The sequence below is a fragment of the Balaenoptera musculus genome, chromosome 4 (genome assembly GCF_009873245.2).
Source record: "Balaenoptera musculus isolate JJ_BM4_2016_0621 chromosome 4, mBalMus1.pri.v3, whole genome shotgun sequence".
In the NCBI taxonomy this organism is placed as follows: Eukaryota; Metazoa; Chordata; class Mammalia; order Artiodactyla; family Balaenopteridae; genus Balaenoptera; species Balaenoptera musculus.
Window position 1 is genome coordinate 64,074,107 of NC_045788.1, and position 17,115 is coordinate 64,091,221.

The window sequence follows — 17,115 nt, forward strand, 5'->3', positions numbered from 1 at the left end:
ATTCCCAGCCCAAAGCTGAGAGAAATCTGTCTTGTTTTATTATTATTTGTTATGATCCAGGTAATTACCAAAAAAGAAAAAAAAATCTTTTGTTAATATGATGTCTACCAACTTCTTATTATCAGAAAATATTAAGTCTCAAAAAAGTTGAAAGAAAATGTAAAATTATCTTTCTGATCCGGGTAAAGGAAAAAATAGAAAACCAGTAGAATAAAAAATAAGAGATTTAAAATTTTCTGTAACAAAACACATTTATTGAATGTTCCTTTTCATGTGTAACTTAGTCCTCACAACCACTCTGAGGTCCCCGTGATCACCTTTCTTTTACAATGAGGAAACTGTAGCTCACGGAGCCCTGCCCAGGGTCACAAAGTTAATATGCGACAGAGCTGGCATTCAAACTCAGACCTTGAACGCCTTTACACCATATTATCACAAGGCTTTATCATCAATGTTATCATTACAAAAAACACACCAAGATAATTTCTGATTCTGAGATGATTATTATTTCGCTCCAAAACCTTTATGAAATATCTCATTGTGGCTGGTGCTGTTCTGAGTCCTGCTCATGGTAAACTAGAATGGAGTCAAGCACAGGCATTGGCTATTTACCATAGTCAGTCCTGAGAAAAAGAGAAATACTTATTATTTTTTTAATATTGAATTTTTATTTAAAACATCCCACTCCATTGTACTGTCTAGATCGAAGAGAAAGTCAACAAAGAGAAACCTGTGCAATCATTTTAAAGAATTACAGAGTAAGGGACTTCCCTGGTGGCGCAGTGGTTAAGAATCCTCCTGCCAATGCAGGGGACACAGGTTCAAGCCCTAGTCCGGGAAGATCCCACGTGCTGCGGAGCAACTAAGCCCATGCACCACAACTACTGAGCCTGAGCTCTAGAGCTCATGAGCCGCAACTACTGAGCCTGCACTCTAGAGCCCGCGAGCCACAACTACTGAGCCCACACGCCTAGCACCTGTGCTCCGAAACAAGAGAAGCCACCGCAATGAGAAGCCCGTGCACCACAACGAAGAGTAGCCCCCGCTCGCCACAACTAGAGAAAGCCCGCGCACAGCAACGAAGAGCCAACGCAGAAAAAATAAATAAATAAATAAATTTATATATGAAAAAAAGTCATTATCTATGTCTTTAAAAAAAAAAAAAAGAAGAATTATGGAGTAAGATAAAGATGCCACCAATAAGATGACAGAAATTGATGTAAGCCTACTTTTTTGTCAGTCTCAGTTTAAATACCTGCCAGCTCATCACATTTTTGGGGTTCCCTGGGTGCTCAGAGCACGAGTGTGGTGATCGGGTGCTTCTACTCATCTTTAGTTGACTTGTGTTCACATATTCAGCCTATGGGAACCTCAAGGCAAAAGAAGAGAAATAAAATTTAAAAGACATAAATGCTTTCCCTCAAAGAGCTTACAATCACTTTGGGAAGCCTAGACGAAAGCATATGAAACAGACATTTAATCCAAGTAGGATCTTTGTGGAGCAGTGAACCCAACTAATGTGACAGGAAGATGCTGAAGAGATGGAGAGACCAACTTGGAAAGATAAAATGAAGCCCAGGTGGGACGGTTTTTTAAAAAATTTTTATTGAAATACAGTTGCTTTATAATGTGTTAGTTTCAGATATACAGCAAATAATTGATATATGTGTGTGTGTGTGTGTGTGTGTATATACATATATATATATATTCTTTTTTAGATTCTTTTCCATTATAGGTTATTACAAGATATTGAGTATAGTTTCCTGTGCTACCAAGTGGGAGTTTATATTGAAGTAGGCAGTAGAGTACCTTTTACATGTCCTGAGCTAAGACATGCTAAAAGAGCATTTAAGACCCATTATGCTGAAGATTCTGGAGAGCACTGATTAGATGAGACAAGCCTGGACTCAAGGCAGTGTTCTGGGTATCTCCAGACCATCACGTCTCAACAGAAGAATGACCACTCAGGGCTGTTATACAAAGTCTACAGGTCTCACTTTACTCGACAACAGGAAGTATTTCCACCTCAGACCCTTGTTAGATAAAATAATCATGAGTTTCCTGAGACCCAGCACCTACCTTTCACTCTTCTGAAGTATCTGCACCCTCCGCCTACTCCCAAGCCAAAGGCACACCCATGTTCATGACCTTGGCTCTGGAACCACACAGCTTCATCCATCTGTGCTTCTTTTCAATGCAGGAATTTCCTCTTGTCCAGTCCAACCCAGATTCTTCACCTCGTCTAGTCCTAGCACCTCAAGCGGGATGCCCTTATTGGCTTTTTACCCCATCTTCCACTTCCTGCTTCTAATCCTGGTTCCAAAAGACAATGCTTGTTGGCCTCATCCAGTCTGTCTGGCACTCAGGCTCCACCCTCTCTGCTGGTGCTCTGTGTCTTTACCTTGTGGAAGAAGCCAGGCCTCTCTAAGGCTCCCATCAGAAGACTTACGAGGATCCAGTAAGTATAACATTCCACTCTTTCAGAAGTTCCAGTGTCTCTCCCTATAATGTTAGATGATCAGAAAATAAAATACTGTCTCAACACATTGCAAAATTGCTTTTTAAAATTATGTGCCTTCAGCCTCTATTTTATAAGAATCTCCATTTGGACACCATTCTATCTTTTGCAAAACTTTCATTGGAGGCCTTGCCCAGCATATTCATTTTAGAGGCAGTAGTGAAGTGGTTAAAAATCAGGTTTCTGCAGTTATACAGCCTGAGTCCTAAGGCTGGCAATTTATTTAACGTCTCAAGACCCCAGTTTCCTCATCTGAAATATTAGGTTAACAATATATTCACATCATAGGTGTGTTGTGAGACTTAAAAGAGATAATTCCTTTAATTGGCAGAATGCTTGGCACATGGAAAGCACACAGTAAAGAATAGCTATTATTACATTACTAAGACATACACAATATATTCCTTTTAGAGCTTAACTCCGTGGGGGAAAAAAAATGTTTTGTCAGACAATGGGATGTGTTTAACACAGCATATATTCCTTTTCGCCTTTGCAGCCATACTCAGGATTCAAATGTTGTAATCAGCTCAGATCAAGTGGCCAGTAATAACTACTCCCTATTTCCAATTCCACAGGTTCTCAACCTTTGCTTCACATTAGAATCACCTAGGGAACTCTAGACCATGTGAATCCAAATCTCTGGGAATAGTCCTGAGTATCAGTATTTTTCAAAAGTTCTCCATTGATTTTAATACATCCATTTGACTTAGGCCCTCTCTGTTCTCTTTTTAATCTTAATTATCCAGTGTTACATTGTTCTATTTTATTAACTCAAATATGTTTGAAAGTAGGGTTATGAAACTCATAAGGGATTGATGGATGGGTGGCTGGATGGATGGACAGAGAGATAGATGAGTGTAAGTATTATATGCACTAGGATTGTCACAATAAGAATGGAGAGTACAAGATGGGTATGTATGGCATTTCAAAGACTTACAAACACATTACTTACTGAGAATGAAGAATGAAGGACAGGAATAAATCAAAGATGACAAAAAGTTTTGCAGTCTCAAGATCTAAGGGAATGGTGATGCCATTAACACAAACAAGGAAACGGGGAGTGGGTGTGTGCTTTCTAGTAGCTCATAAAGAAACAGACTGACCCCAATGGTCATAATTTAAGATATTTCAGTAACTGAATATACATATGAAATCTATATACAAATGAAGTGTAAAACACTGCTATGTCCCACCTCAAATCATTTCATTTTCTCTGGTATCTGTGGCACCTGCCATATAAACAGGGATGTAGCATTAGATACGCATGGACTAAGCTTGTGAGAAACGTGGGGACCTGCAATTACAGGAATGCTTGTATCAAAAAGAACATAAAGGAAAGAAATTATTCTCTGAAAATAACCTTAACTTCTATTTCTACTACTGAACTAGAAACCCGAATCTAGCAACAAACCTTTGTTATAACAGCTCTCCTGCCTTTTATTTTCTCTATATGGCATTTGGAGATGGTACCCTACTGTGTCTAGGAATAACACTATTCTATCATGGCTATTAAAAATGGGTGCTGGGAATTCACTGGTGGTCCAGTGGTTAGGACTCCGCGCTTTCACTGCCGAGGGCCCGGGTTCAAACCCTGGTCGGGGAACTAAGATCCCGCAAACCACACAGAGCAAAAAAATAAATAAATAAGTAAAGGGTAAAACAGTAGCTCCTGGAGAGAATATAAATACCAGCTTTTTAGGTAAGTAATATTTACCAGCTGGGTGATTTAGTACTATGTCAATTTGGCTAAATAGGGATTATAAAAGAAGCCCCTCTGCTATGTGGCTCTAGGCTAGAGTCGTTCAGAGGAGAAATTGATATGTGACTGAGAAAATGAAACAGAGCTGCTCCTCCCGAAAGGCGTGGGGTAAGACGCAGAGGCGCTGAGAGCTCCTGCCCGCCCTCATCCTCCCTGTTTTGTATGTGACCCCCCTCTCACTACCGGCCATGTGGACCTCCAGCCACATGAGGCCCACCGGGACGACAGCCTTCTGCAGATTTCTCACTAACTCTCTGCTGTCCTTCTGGCAGCTGGATGTGCTTGGGCAGATTTCCCTAAAAGCTCCGGCTTTCTTGAAAGCACCAATGCCTCTGTATAGCACAGGGAACTCTGCTTAATATTCTGTAATAACTTAAATGGGAAAAGAATTTGAAAAAGAATAGATACATGTATATATATAACTGAATCACTTTGCTGTACACCTGAAACTAACACAACATCGTTACTCAACTATACTCCAATATAAAATAAAACTTAAAAAATTAAAAAAGGACCCAAGGCTGATTTGTAACTTTTCTCTGATCCTCCAACTCCTCTTCCCTGGATCTTACTTCCCTAGTCCCTCCCACGATGGTGTAAAGTCTAATTTCTAAGGAAAATCTTTTGTACCTAATCCTCACGGTGGTTCTGCTTCCCTGATCAAACCTTGACTGACACACCAGCCTTTTCCCTCCTATCATTTTTCATTAGGGGAACACATTCCATTGGTCTTAAATGCAGAGCCAGGCCCAGCAAAGCCACTGCTTTTGAGCATCTCCTAGGAAATGAGTACAGTCTGTTCCTGCCCTGAGGAGATCAGTTTAGTGGGGGACAAAGACATACAAAAAATATATATAAATCAGCATAAAGTTTACAACGGTAGGTAGAGGTGTGCTTAAGGAGCAGTGAGAGCAGGAAGGAAGAATTGAGTCTGAGAGGCTGCAAGCAACCTGAGGACGAGCACCTGTCTCGTATAGCATCGTATCCCCAGGACCAGGCACAATGCCTTAAAGAAAATTAGCGCTCAATCGACAATTCTTCATTTCTTTTCTTTAAAAAAAATTTTTTATTACTTATTTATTTATATTTTTGGCTGCGTTGGGTCTTCATTGCTGCGCACTGGCTTTCTCTAGTTGTGGTGAGTGGGGGCTACTCTTAGTTGCAGTGCGCGGGCTTCTCATTGCGATGGCTTCTCTTGTCGTGGAGCACAGGCTCTAGGTGTGCAGGCTTCAGTAGTTGTGGCACGTGGGCTCAGTAGTTGTGGCTCGCGGGCTCTAGAGCACAGGCTCAATAGTTGTGGCACACGGGCTTAGTTGCTCCATGGCATGTGGGATCTTCCCGGACCAGGGCTTGAACCCGTGTCTCCTGCATTGGCAGGTGGATTCTTAACCACTGAGCCACCAGGGAAGCTCTCTTTTTTTTGGCCACACCGTGCAGCTTGCAGGATCTTAATTCTCTGACCAGGGACTGAACCCAGGCCCCTTCTGTGGAAGCATGGAGTCGTAACCACTGGACCGCCAGGGAAGTCCCAACATTTCTTGATTGAACTAAACTGAATTTGTGTATGGCACAGTGTCAAGCCCTAAGAATATGTACGGCATTGAACAAGACAAACAGTTCTTGCCCTTACTTAGCTTACAATCTAGTGCAGTGGTTCACAAATGTTAGCATGCCTCAGAATCTCCTGGAAGGCTTGTTAAAACCCAGATTGCTGGGGCTCACTTCCAGAGGTTCTCATTTGGTAGGTCTGCTAGGGGGCCCTGGAATTTGAGTTTCTAACAGGTTCCTTGGTGCTGCTGGTCCAGGTACCATACTTTCAAAACTGCTGGTGTAACAGTTCCCCACCTGGCAGGCTACACATTAGAATCACTTGGGCAACTTTCAAAAAATGCAAACTTTGCTAGGAGCATCAGCCCAGACCTATTAAATCATGTTTTAAAAGCTCTGCAGGTGATTTTAATCTGCAGGTCAGCGTTGAAACCACTGATGTTAATGGTAGCAGTTACCATTTATTACTTGCTTGCTATGTACTGGACACCACATGAAGAGCCCACACACATGACCACATCTGCGAACCCCATTTTACAGGTAAGAAAACCGAGGCTCAGAGAGGTGAGATAAACTGGCTAAGATCACACAGCAAGTGTTAGGAGAAGAGGCAGGATTGAACCCAGGTCTTTCTGACCCCGGAGTCCACACTCAGAAGCACCAATGACTGTGCCACATGGGCCTCAGAGAAACTGAGCACCTGATTTGAATATTGAATGATGAGTAGAAGTGCTGCAGGCAGAGAAAGGGGGAAAGCATTTCAGGCAAAAGTACTGAGCTCCACATTTCTGGAGGTGCTGAAGAAGAGGCCAGGAAGTTAGAGGTATTCTGGGAAGAGTCTCTGAGCTGGGTAGGAGGGCAGGACAGGATGACAGGGGGTGGCCCATCCTCCTCCAAGATTCTAGAATCCTATAATGAGGAAATCTAGAACTGATGGACCAAGAGGAGAAGGAACAAGACGTGGGCAGTGACATTTGCCCAGTTGCCCTGCAAGAGTAATAATGAGCAGTTGCCTCTCTCCTGCACTTTTTCTCTCTGTTTTGAACATCTACTACCACTCAGTTCCGAAATCTTGTTTACCCCAAAACAACCTTATGCTAGTTCTATATGTTAGGTAAATATTAATAAATAAAAGCCAGAACATGTAACAGGAAAATGTAGGACTAAGATGGAGGCTATTCACATTTAAGTATTCATTTAAATGTTGAATTTCACTATTAATTTTTCTCTAAGGTTCATGATATCGCTATTCTTTATTTTATATACTATTTTATAGTACATACTTTAATGCTTAGTATGGAAAATTTAGAAAACACAGAATAAGTTAAAACCGGAAATAAAAACTCCTGTAATCTCACCAGCCAAAGGAAACTACTGTTGAAATTTTGGTTATGACTCTCCAGAAATATTTTCTCAAAATGCCTGTAGGTATGTGTATTCCAGAAAGGAAATCATGCTGTAAATATAACATATAATCTCTATTTTTTAATTCAACAAATATCATGACCATATTTTATGCCCTTAGACTTGATTTTCATAAGTTCCTTCATAATTGTGATAAATATATGAATAACTTTTAATAATGATACACTGCTGAAAAACTTAGTAAGAAAATTCACTAAGTATGGTATTTGTTGTTGCTGTTACTGTACTGATATTACAAAAGGTGGATCCATAAAATAGGTGGAGACCGATCTGTGAGCAGCTGACTCAAAATAGTCCTTTCTGAATAAGTGTTTCTACATTTGAGAGGTGATTCAGCTTAAATCTTATTCAGGTGAGTGAGGATTTTTTGTGAGAGTCCAGCCCCAGTAAGAAGCAAGTTTTCCCTCACTGCCAGGAAAAATGAGAAACGAAATGAATGACTGCCAGTGGCCCTCACTTTTCCCACGGGTATCTTTCCTCCTTTACGGGGAATTGCTGCCCCCCAGAGGATAAATGCAGAAGTGAAGGTCTTTACCGGACACCAAAAAACTCTTAGAGGAAAACATAGGCAGAACACAGTTTGACATAAATCACAGCCAGATTTTTTTTTGACCCACCTCCTAGAGTAATGGAAATAAAAACAAAAATAAATAAACGGGACCTTATGAAACTTAAAAGCTTTTGCACAGCAAAGGAAACCATAAACAAGATGAAAAAACCCTCAGAATAGGAGAAAATATTTGCAAATGAATCAACGGACAAAGGATTAATCTCCAAAATATATAAACAACTCATGCAGCTCAATATCAAAAAACCAAACAACCCAATCAAAAAATGGGTGGAAGACCTAAATAGACATTTCTCCAAAGAAGACATACAGATGGCCAACAAACACATGAAAAGCTGCTCAACATCACTAATTATTAGAGAAATGCAAATCAAAACTACAATGAGGTATCACCTCACACCGGTTAGAATGGGCATCATCAGAAAATCTACAAACAGTAAATGCTGGAGAGGGTGTGGAGAAATGGGAACCCTCTTGCACTGTTGGTGGGAATGTAAATTGATACAGCCACTATGGAGGTTCCTTAAAAAACTAAAAATAGAATTACCATATGACCCAGCAATCCCACTATTGGGCATATACCCAGAGAAAACTATAATTCAAAAAGACACATGCACCCCAATGTTCATTGCAAGACTATTTACAATAGCCAGGTCATGGAAGCAACCTAAATGTCCATCGACAGATGAATGGATAAAGAAGACATGGTACATATATACAATGGAATATTACTCAGCCATAAAAAGGAACAAAACTGGGTCATCTGTAGAGATGTGGATGGACCTGGAAACTGTCATACAGAATAAAGTAAGTCAGAAAGAGAAAAACAAATATCGTATGTTAACCCCTATATGTGGAGTTAGAAAAATGGTACAGATGAACTGGTTTGCAAGGCAGAAATAGAGACACAGATGTAGAGAACAAACGTATGGACACAAAGGGGGGAAGGGAGGGTGGTATGAATTGGGAGATTGGGATTGACATATATACACTAATATGTATAAAATAGATAACTAATGAGAACCTGCTGTATAGCACAGGGAACTCCACTTTGCTGTACAATAGAAACTAACACAACATTGTAAAACAACTATACCCCAATTTAAAAAATTAAAGATTGAAAAAAAAAAGAAGTGAAGGTCTTTATAGGAAACTCAAGTCCACTGGGAAAACATGCTTTCTCTTCTTAATGAATACATTTGCATCCTTTCTTTTCCTTGTTCTTACAGGGCTGCTGTATCATTTCAGTTTGCCTAAGAGCTTACTGATTCCTTTTGTTATATGGCCATGGTTATTTTTCTATGTGAAAGTCCATATGTACCCAGGAGGATGTAGGACCCCAAAAGGGACTCTAGCCTTTCTGAAGGCTTTGGCAGTAAAAGCTTTCTGTTCTGGCAGACCAGTGTAGATATGCCACAAAAGACAGAGGACAGAGCCTCCCTTGGTAGAAGCCTTTGCATTATATAGGATGACTCACCCATGGAGGAAATTAGAAAATAAAGTCCAGTAAAATATCTCAAATTTAATGGGACTCCTATAATTGGTGACAAAAGACCACTAAGACTTTATGAGTCTAGGGGAAGGGATCATAAAGATTCTAAAAAAAAATGAGACATTACGCCTGAGGAAAAAATCTCCAGGCTGTGAGGAAAGACAGATACTGGGCTGTCACTCTGTCTGCAAGTGCCCGGCAGTAAACTTATCCTCTATGGCTTATAGAAAGGCATCAAGTAGGTTAACGTTTAGTCTTCAGAAAATTGAAACTTAAAAAGTCTTTTTCCTAGGAAAAGGTGCCTTCCAAGTGGAAAAGTTTAAGTTTTATATGAGAGTTAAAACTCTGACCAAAATAAAACTTAAAACATATAAATTATGATATAAAGATAACTAAGTTATTAATGAAAATTTAAAGAGTATGTCTATTGTTTTCTAATATAAACACTCTCAAAAATATTTTTAGATGAGAAAAAGGAAAATTTAACTTTCATTGAATGACCTGTTGTCTCTCTTATTTATAACATAAAAAATAGAGGTAGGGGCCTCCCTGGTGGTGCAGTGGTTGAGAATCTGCCTGCCGATGCAGGGGACACGGGTTCGAGCCCTGGTCTGGGAAGATCCCACATGCCGCGGAGCAACTGGGCTCGTGAGCCACAACTACTGAGCCTGCGCTTCTGGAGCCTGTGCTCCGCAGCAAGAGAGGCCGCGATAGTGAGAGGCCCGCGCACCGCGATGAAGAGTGGCCCCCGCTTGCCACAACTAGAGAAAGCCCTCACACAGAAACAAAGACCCAACACAGCCATAAATAAATAATTTTTTAAAAAAATCACAACCCTAAGAGGTACAGAAAATATTTAAAAAAAAAAAAATAGAGGTAGGAAAATTGACAACAAGCCAACAATGAGTAGTTACAAAAAGGGAAAGAAAAAACAAATACAGGAGACCCTTTCCATTTGTAAGATGATGAATTATAAAGACACAGCTTCCTAGGACTTCCCTGGTGGTGCAGTGGTTAAGAATCCGCCTTCCAATGCAGAGGATGTGAGTTCAATCTCTGGTCAGGGAACTAGATCCCACATGCATGCCGCAGCTAAGAGCTTGCATGCCGCAACAAAGGAGCCTGCAAGCCACAACTAAGGAGCCTGTGAGCTGCAACTAAGGCGCCTGCCTGCCGCAGCTAAGACCTGGTGCAACCAAAATAAATTTAAAAAATAGATATATATATAGAATGATTTTTTTAAAAAGACACAGCTTCCAACTGAAAAGACTTTTAAAAATCCGTTTAATGAAGATTCATAGAGTTTTCATATTACTTTTTAAATGCATGAATAAAAAGTAAAATATAAGCTAAGTTTATGTGATACTACTCAAATACTTTAATAAATTGTTTTATGTATTCTGGGTGTGAAAGATAGCTACATATCTTCTCCTGGTTTTGCTATATGAGAAATAAAAATCCAAACTTAGCAAATGTGAGAAATACAGCATTTTACAAAATGCTAAATTAAATGAAAATTCCAAAATTCTAAACACTTGCCTTATAAATTATTATTGCTTAAAGTATATAAACATGAATATGGGCATACAACTGAGTTGAGTTTTTATCTGAATGATTGGTGTCATTAGAAACTTGTCTTGAAGTTTGATGATATTGCAATTTATGAGAACCTGGAGAGTTTCTTCACTTCCCTTTATGTGTAAACTTAGAAGATGTGATATCTTTCTGATAAAAGTTTTTAAATAGTATTTAGTGAACTTTAATGCCAACTTAATATATTTTTCGAAAATCTTAAATTGTCCTTGGAAACTTAGACTAATAGTTTATTGAGATACCTAGTTAAGAATCAATATTTACCTGAGATTTTGAAAAATATTAAAATTCAGAGTGCCAATGGACTTCCCTGGAGGTCCAGTGGTTAAGACTCTGTGCTTCCACTGCAGGGGGCCTGGGTTCGATCCCTGGTTCCAGGAACTAAGATCCTACATGCCGTGCAGCATGGCCAAACAAATAAAATAATAAAATAAAATAAAATTCAGAGTGCCAAGAACTGTGAAGAATCTAAGATTTTACTCTAATTTCAGCCAACAAGCTAGCCTTCCACAGTTTCATGGACGGTGGCAGAAGACACAGGACACCTGGGTCAGAGATAGTATTACTCCCAGCAATCCCAGCATTTCACCAGTCCCCTAAGTGCCAGTTCCCACAGAGTGACACAAAGAGGGTCAGGGGATACCCACATTGCCCACACAGTGGATTGCATTACAGGAGGGGAACCCTGAATTTGAAGAACACGAATATTTTATAATGAACAGTAAGCCCACCTGAACTTTGTACTGGAGGGAGACATCACTACGATGGGCAATAAATAAAAACAGCCTTTGCTCTGGAGGAAGACACAATCTCTATCTCCTGTTTGTTCACTGTACAAACATCTTTGAAAGATAGTCCAGAACAAAGTTAATCATTGCTTCTGCTCTTATGATGTGCAGAATCATGAGAACCCCATGGAGAATGGTCTCCCAACACAGAGAGAAATAAAAAATAAAATGCATAGCTCCTACACAACACCTATGCATGGTTTTATATATGTATTCTTATTTATGCATGAACACTTTTTTCCTTTAGAATACTCAAATTAAGATTAAAAAGCATATAAACATCAAATTATGATATACTTGGTAAAGTTGTTTTAAGAGCTGGAGTTTTAAAGATTTAAGTATTGTCATTTAAACTTACATGACTATATATGTATGTGAGTGCATATGTACATATCAAAGTTACATTAAGGTTAATAATTTTAAAAAATTATATATAACAGAGGAGAGATGACTTGCAGTTCGGGAAAAGAAAATTGGTCTCTGGGTATGCCATCTATTGTCAACATGAAGCAGGTAGAACTTCTTTGCCTAAATTATATTCTGACATGGGAGCAAAGATTGTCACACCTCTGTGTGTGCCCTCTCCCTTTGTGCAAGTGTGCCAATATTTATACTGATCCTTGTGATGCTTTTGAGTGCTTCATGATTGTACCCAGGTTCCTGACTGCTAAAAGAATTATTATGATTTCCACTGTTATCTCTCTATGGCTGTTATAAAATAGCCACTTCTAATTTTTAGTCACCTTTGCTATTATTTTTATCAACTCTCCAGTCTCTTAGGGCTACTTTTTCATATATTACCCATTTCTACAACTTGACCCCAAACTCAGAAGCTTTGGACACTCACAGGATGTCATTTTCACCTCAACTGTCTTTGCTGCTCCGCAGACTAACAAAGATCTGCTCCCTCGCCTTGTCCAGTTCAGCACTTGCCAACAAGGAGGAGAGTCCAGGAGTGAATGGGCATGATCTGTATGCTGCAGTTTTTTCCAGAATTGCCCTGGAGTCTTGTAAAAGCTGCCCTTTTTTTTTTGGCCAGCCCCTCAATGTTGAAAACGATGCTAAGAGATGGCATTCCTCTCCTTCTTGGGAACCCAGTGAAGAGTTGTTGATATGAGTGTGCTCTCGTGATTGCAAGCATCTGTTTAGGATGAGTGGAAACAGCCACAAAGAAAGGTAGACACAATGACTATCCGCAAAAGACTTCTAAGAGACAGTTTATTCCCAGGTTTGGAATACCCTTGTCTGTTAACAACAGTTGGATACACTTCCCAGGAGAGATTGTAAAAGAATTTTGTTTTAAGGCCCTACACGTATATAGCAATGCCTTCATTGATTTTTCCATCTTAAATTAATCAAGGGTAATGTTAAAATAGAAATCTTAAAGAAGAAGAAAAAGGAGAAGGAGGAGGAGAAAGAGAAGAGAAGGAGAAGGCAGGGAAGAAGGAAGGACCAACCCACTGGCTAAAGATTTTGAAAAACTGGATTAAAGTGGCCAGAAATATTGTCCATAGCCAAGAAGCAAGTAGCAGAGGTTACCTCTGGGGAGAGGAGCTAGAGGGAAAGGGGTATGAGGAAGACTTCTTTTTCACCATTTACCCTTTTGTTCTTTTGCATTTTGTACAAAGTTTATAATTGCTTATCAAAAAGTTCATATAATAACACTCTTCCAAATTACAATGTCACATACATGACGCTTGAATTACATTTCTTGCAGATATAACTGCACATGTGCAAATAATGATGGGGGAAACCTGTTCATGGCAGCATCGTGTGTAATAGCAAAAGATGGGAGGCATCTAAATATCCATGAAGGGGATGAGTGAAAGGAACTGTGTACATCCACACAACAGGATAAAATGCAGACCCAAGAAAGGATCAAGAAGCCTATTATGCACTGATACAGAATCTGTATCTCCAAAATATATTAAGTAAAAAAATAAATAAATAAAAGAAGAAGATACAGAAGTAAACTACGCTATCACTCTCTGTAAAATAGACATGCATTTCCTTGCTTATGTGTTAACAACTATACCTAAAGGATACAGAGGAATAATATTATTGGTTGAATCTTGGGAGAAAATTAGGTGGCAGTAAGACAAGAGTAAGAGGATGGCTCTTCACTATATACACTTTTGTACCTTTTAAACTTTAGGTCTTATAAATATATTACCTATTCAAAAAATAAAAATAAGCATTTTTTGAAGGGGATAATAGTAAATGTTACCAATTTCAGAAAACCTCATCCATAGGCATTTTCTACACCTCCACCAAAGTTCAATTGGTATCCCAATAAAATCCATTTAGACTATCTCTGAAATTATCCTGAGACTATGAGAAATAGAAAGAACATGGCAACTGAATTATTCTGTAGAGATAAATGAGGAAGCCCAAGTAATTTTCTGCAGACGAAAACTTTTTTCGATATATAAGTATACATATATCAGAGTGCTCTTCTTGCTATGAGTTTTTTAAAACTTTTAAAATTGTGATATAATTTTAGACTTACAGAAGAATTGCGAAAATAATACAGATAGTTCTTGTACACCACCTTTCACCCAGCTTCCCCTAATGTTAACATCTTGCATAATCATATTACAATTATCAAAGATAAGAAATTAGCATTGGTGCATTACTACACTTCATTCCAACTTCCTGTGAGATTTTAAATTATGTTTCAAAACCTACTTGATTCAGGCGGACTTCCCTGGTGGCACAGTGGTTAAGAATCTGCCTGCTAATGCAGGGGACATGGGTTCGAACCCTGGTCCGAGAATATCCCACATGCCACAGAGCAACTAAGCCCGTGCGCCACCGCTACTGAGCCTGTGCTCTAGAGCCTGCGAGCCACAACTACTGAAGCCTGCACGCTCTAGGGCACGCGTGCCACTACTACTGAGCCTGCATGCTGCAACTACTGAGCCTGCATGCTGCAACTACTGAAGTCCACGCGCTGAGAGCCTGTGCTCCACAAGAGAAGCCACCGCAATGAGAAGCCTGTGCACCGCAACAAAGAGTAGCCCCTGCTCGCTTCAACTAGAGAAAGCCCACGCACAGCAACAACGACCCAACGCAGCCAAAAATAAAAAAATAAATAAAAATAAACCTACTTGATTCAAAAAGCAAGCCGTTAAGAACATAAACATTATTTCCTTCTGTTACACAGCAAAACAAATTGTATTTTTTGTCTTTAGATTTTAATTTTTGTCACAAATATTTTTGTAAATGTTCAAAATAGCTAGAGAGTATTCTGAAGATTTTTAAATGTTTGTATAGGTGTACAATAAGGCAAACTGAATTCATACTGGAAAAAGTGGCATCTGTAGAATTGTGGATTTGGCTTAAGGGACTTAAATTATGGCCTGAGAGAAGTATTCATGTTTCATCAATTGATCACAAGCTTTTGCTAGTCAAAAAATTTGTGAATTAGCCACTTAATTAAAGAGATTTCAATTCCATTCCTGAGTCTACCATCAAACGCAGTGGTTCTCAAAGTGTGGTCCCCAGACCAGCAGCATTAGCATCAGCTGGGAGCTTGTCAGAATATGTGAATTTCCAGTCATGTGTATTTTAGCAAGCCCTGCGTGATTCTGCAGGCTAAACTTTAAAAGTCTCTGATTAGAAGTGTTTCAATGAGTAAAAGGAGGGGAGAAGGAGAAGGGAAGAGCTAATAGAGAACAGGAAATTCTCAATGGAACATTCAACCTGCCTGCTTGTTAACAGGAAGGTCTTGGTTCAAATTTTACTTGTTTGTTTCCAAGAAATGGATTGTACTTCATTTCTCTTAAATACAGACTTACCTTTGCTATACATCAAGGTTTCACCTTTTTTTTTTTTATAAATTTATTTATTTATTTATTTTTGCCTGTGTTGGGTCTTCGTTTCTGTGCAAGGGCTTTCTCTAGTTGCGGCAAGTGGGGGCCGCTCTTCATCGCGATGCGCGGGCCTCTCACTATCGCGGCCTCTCTTGTTGCGGAGCACAGGCTCCAGACGCGCAGGCTCAGTAGTTGTCGCTCACGGGCCTAGTTGCTCCGCGGCATGTGGGATCCTCCCAGACCAGAGCTCAAAGCCGTGTCCCCTGCATTGGCAGGCAGACTCTCAACCACTGCGCCACCAGGCAAGCCCAAGGTTTCACCTTTGACCTGAGTGAACTGGTTCCAAAGACTACAAAATGATTAATGTAGAACCTCTGCATTGATAACCTCTTCTGCCAGAAACCGATTTGATCACTTTCTCATTGGGAAATGAGTATAATAACTCCTCACTTTGCACAGTTCTGATATGCACAAATTTCAGTTCCAGCGGTCTAAATTAAGACCAGTCCCCCAATGCCTGTGAGTAATGACATAGGACAAACTTCACTGTCTTCAAAGCACTAGGGAAATAAGAGATGTGTATCATGATCTGTAGTCAATCACATCAATTCTTTCAAAGTCTGTTGCCGACTAGTCACTGTGCATTTGTTATTCAGTATGCAGTTGCTGCTTTGTCTTCCAGTGATAAAGCCCACCTGACATTTTACAAAAATGAATGACTGAAAGAATTGTCCAAGAAAGATTAAAGTGCAGCACACACACACAAAAAAAGTAAAAGTGATATCGCTAGAAGTGAAGTGAAATTGGAAGTGATTAGAAGATACCGCCGGGGGAATGTTGACACCGCTGCCATTCTTGAGACTCCAGGCATGCAGCCAGGGGAACTTTGTGAAGGTGAAATTAGCGACATAAATGAGGAAAGTGGTTGTGACACCAAGGATGAAGATGTGCCAGTGGAAGTGATGTCTGCAAAATCCTTCATGTTGAAGAATCCTCAGAGAGATTTCGTAACATAGAAATCACAAAAGATAAAATCTTGGAAGCAAAAATAAGTTGTCAAATTGTACTCCCCTGAGAGGGGAGAGCTATATAAGTGGATTGGTGGACTTTCAGGGAATTAGGAGCTGAAAAATTGTGTAGTAAGTTGGTAATATTTTAGTTCAGAGATTGTTGTTGTATCTCGTATAAGTTACTTTTGCTGATGGAAAATCAAGTCACAGTCAAGCTAAGAAGAGGATTATAACCCGGGACACAGATTCGCAGAAGCTCTGACAACTGTTCCACTGGTCAAGAGTTAGAGGTGCAGTTTTATACATTACTGAGACAGAATTTATGTATCACATTTACAGGTTAGCATTGTACGTCAAGTTCATCAGAGATGTTTTGGTCAGTTATGTGTGTACAGAGTGAGCCTTTGGTCAATGTGACCCCCTGTATGGGATGAAAAAGAAATATTAATCTTAAAATTACCATGCTGGTGTCTGAAGAAAAGGACCGTTTCTCTCAACAGTTGATTATATCGTCCTGGTTTGAGGAGGTCTGGTTAATGTATCATGCTGATGCACATTGCGCATTGGGAAAGGCCCACCACAAAGAGGGGCGTTTTTCT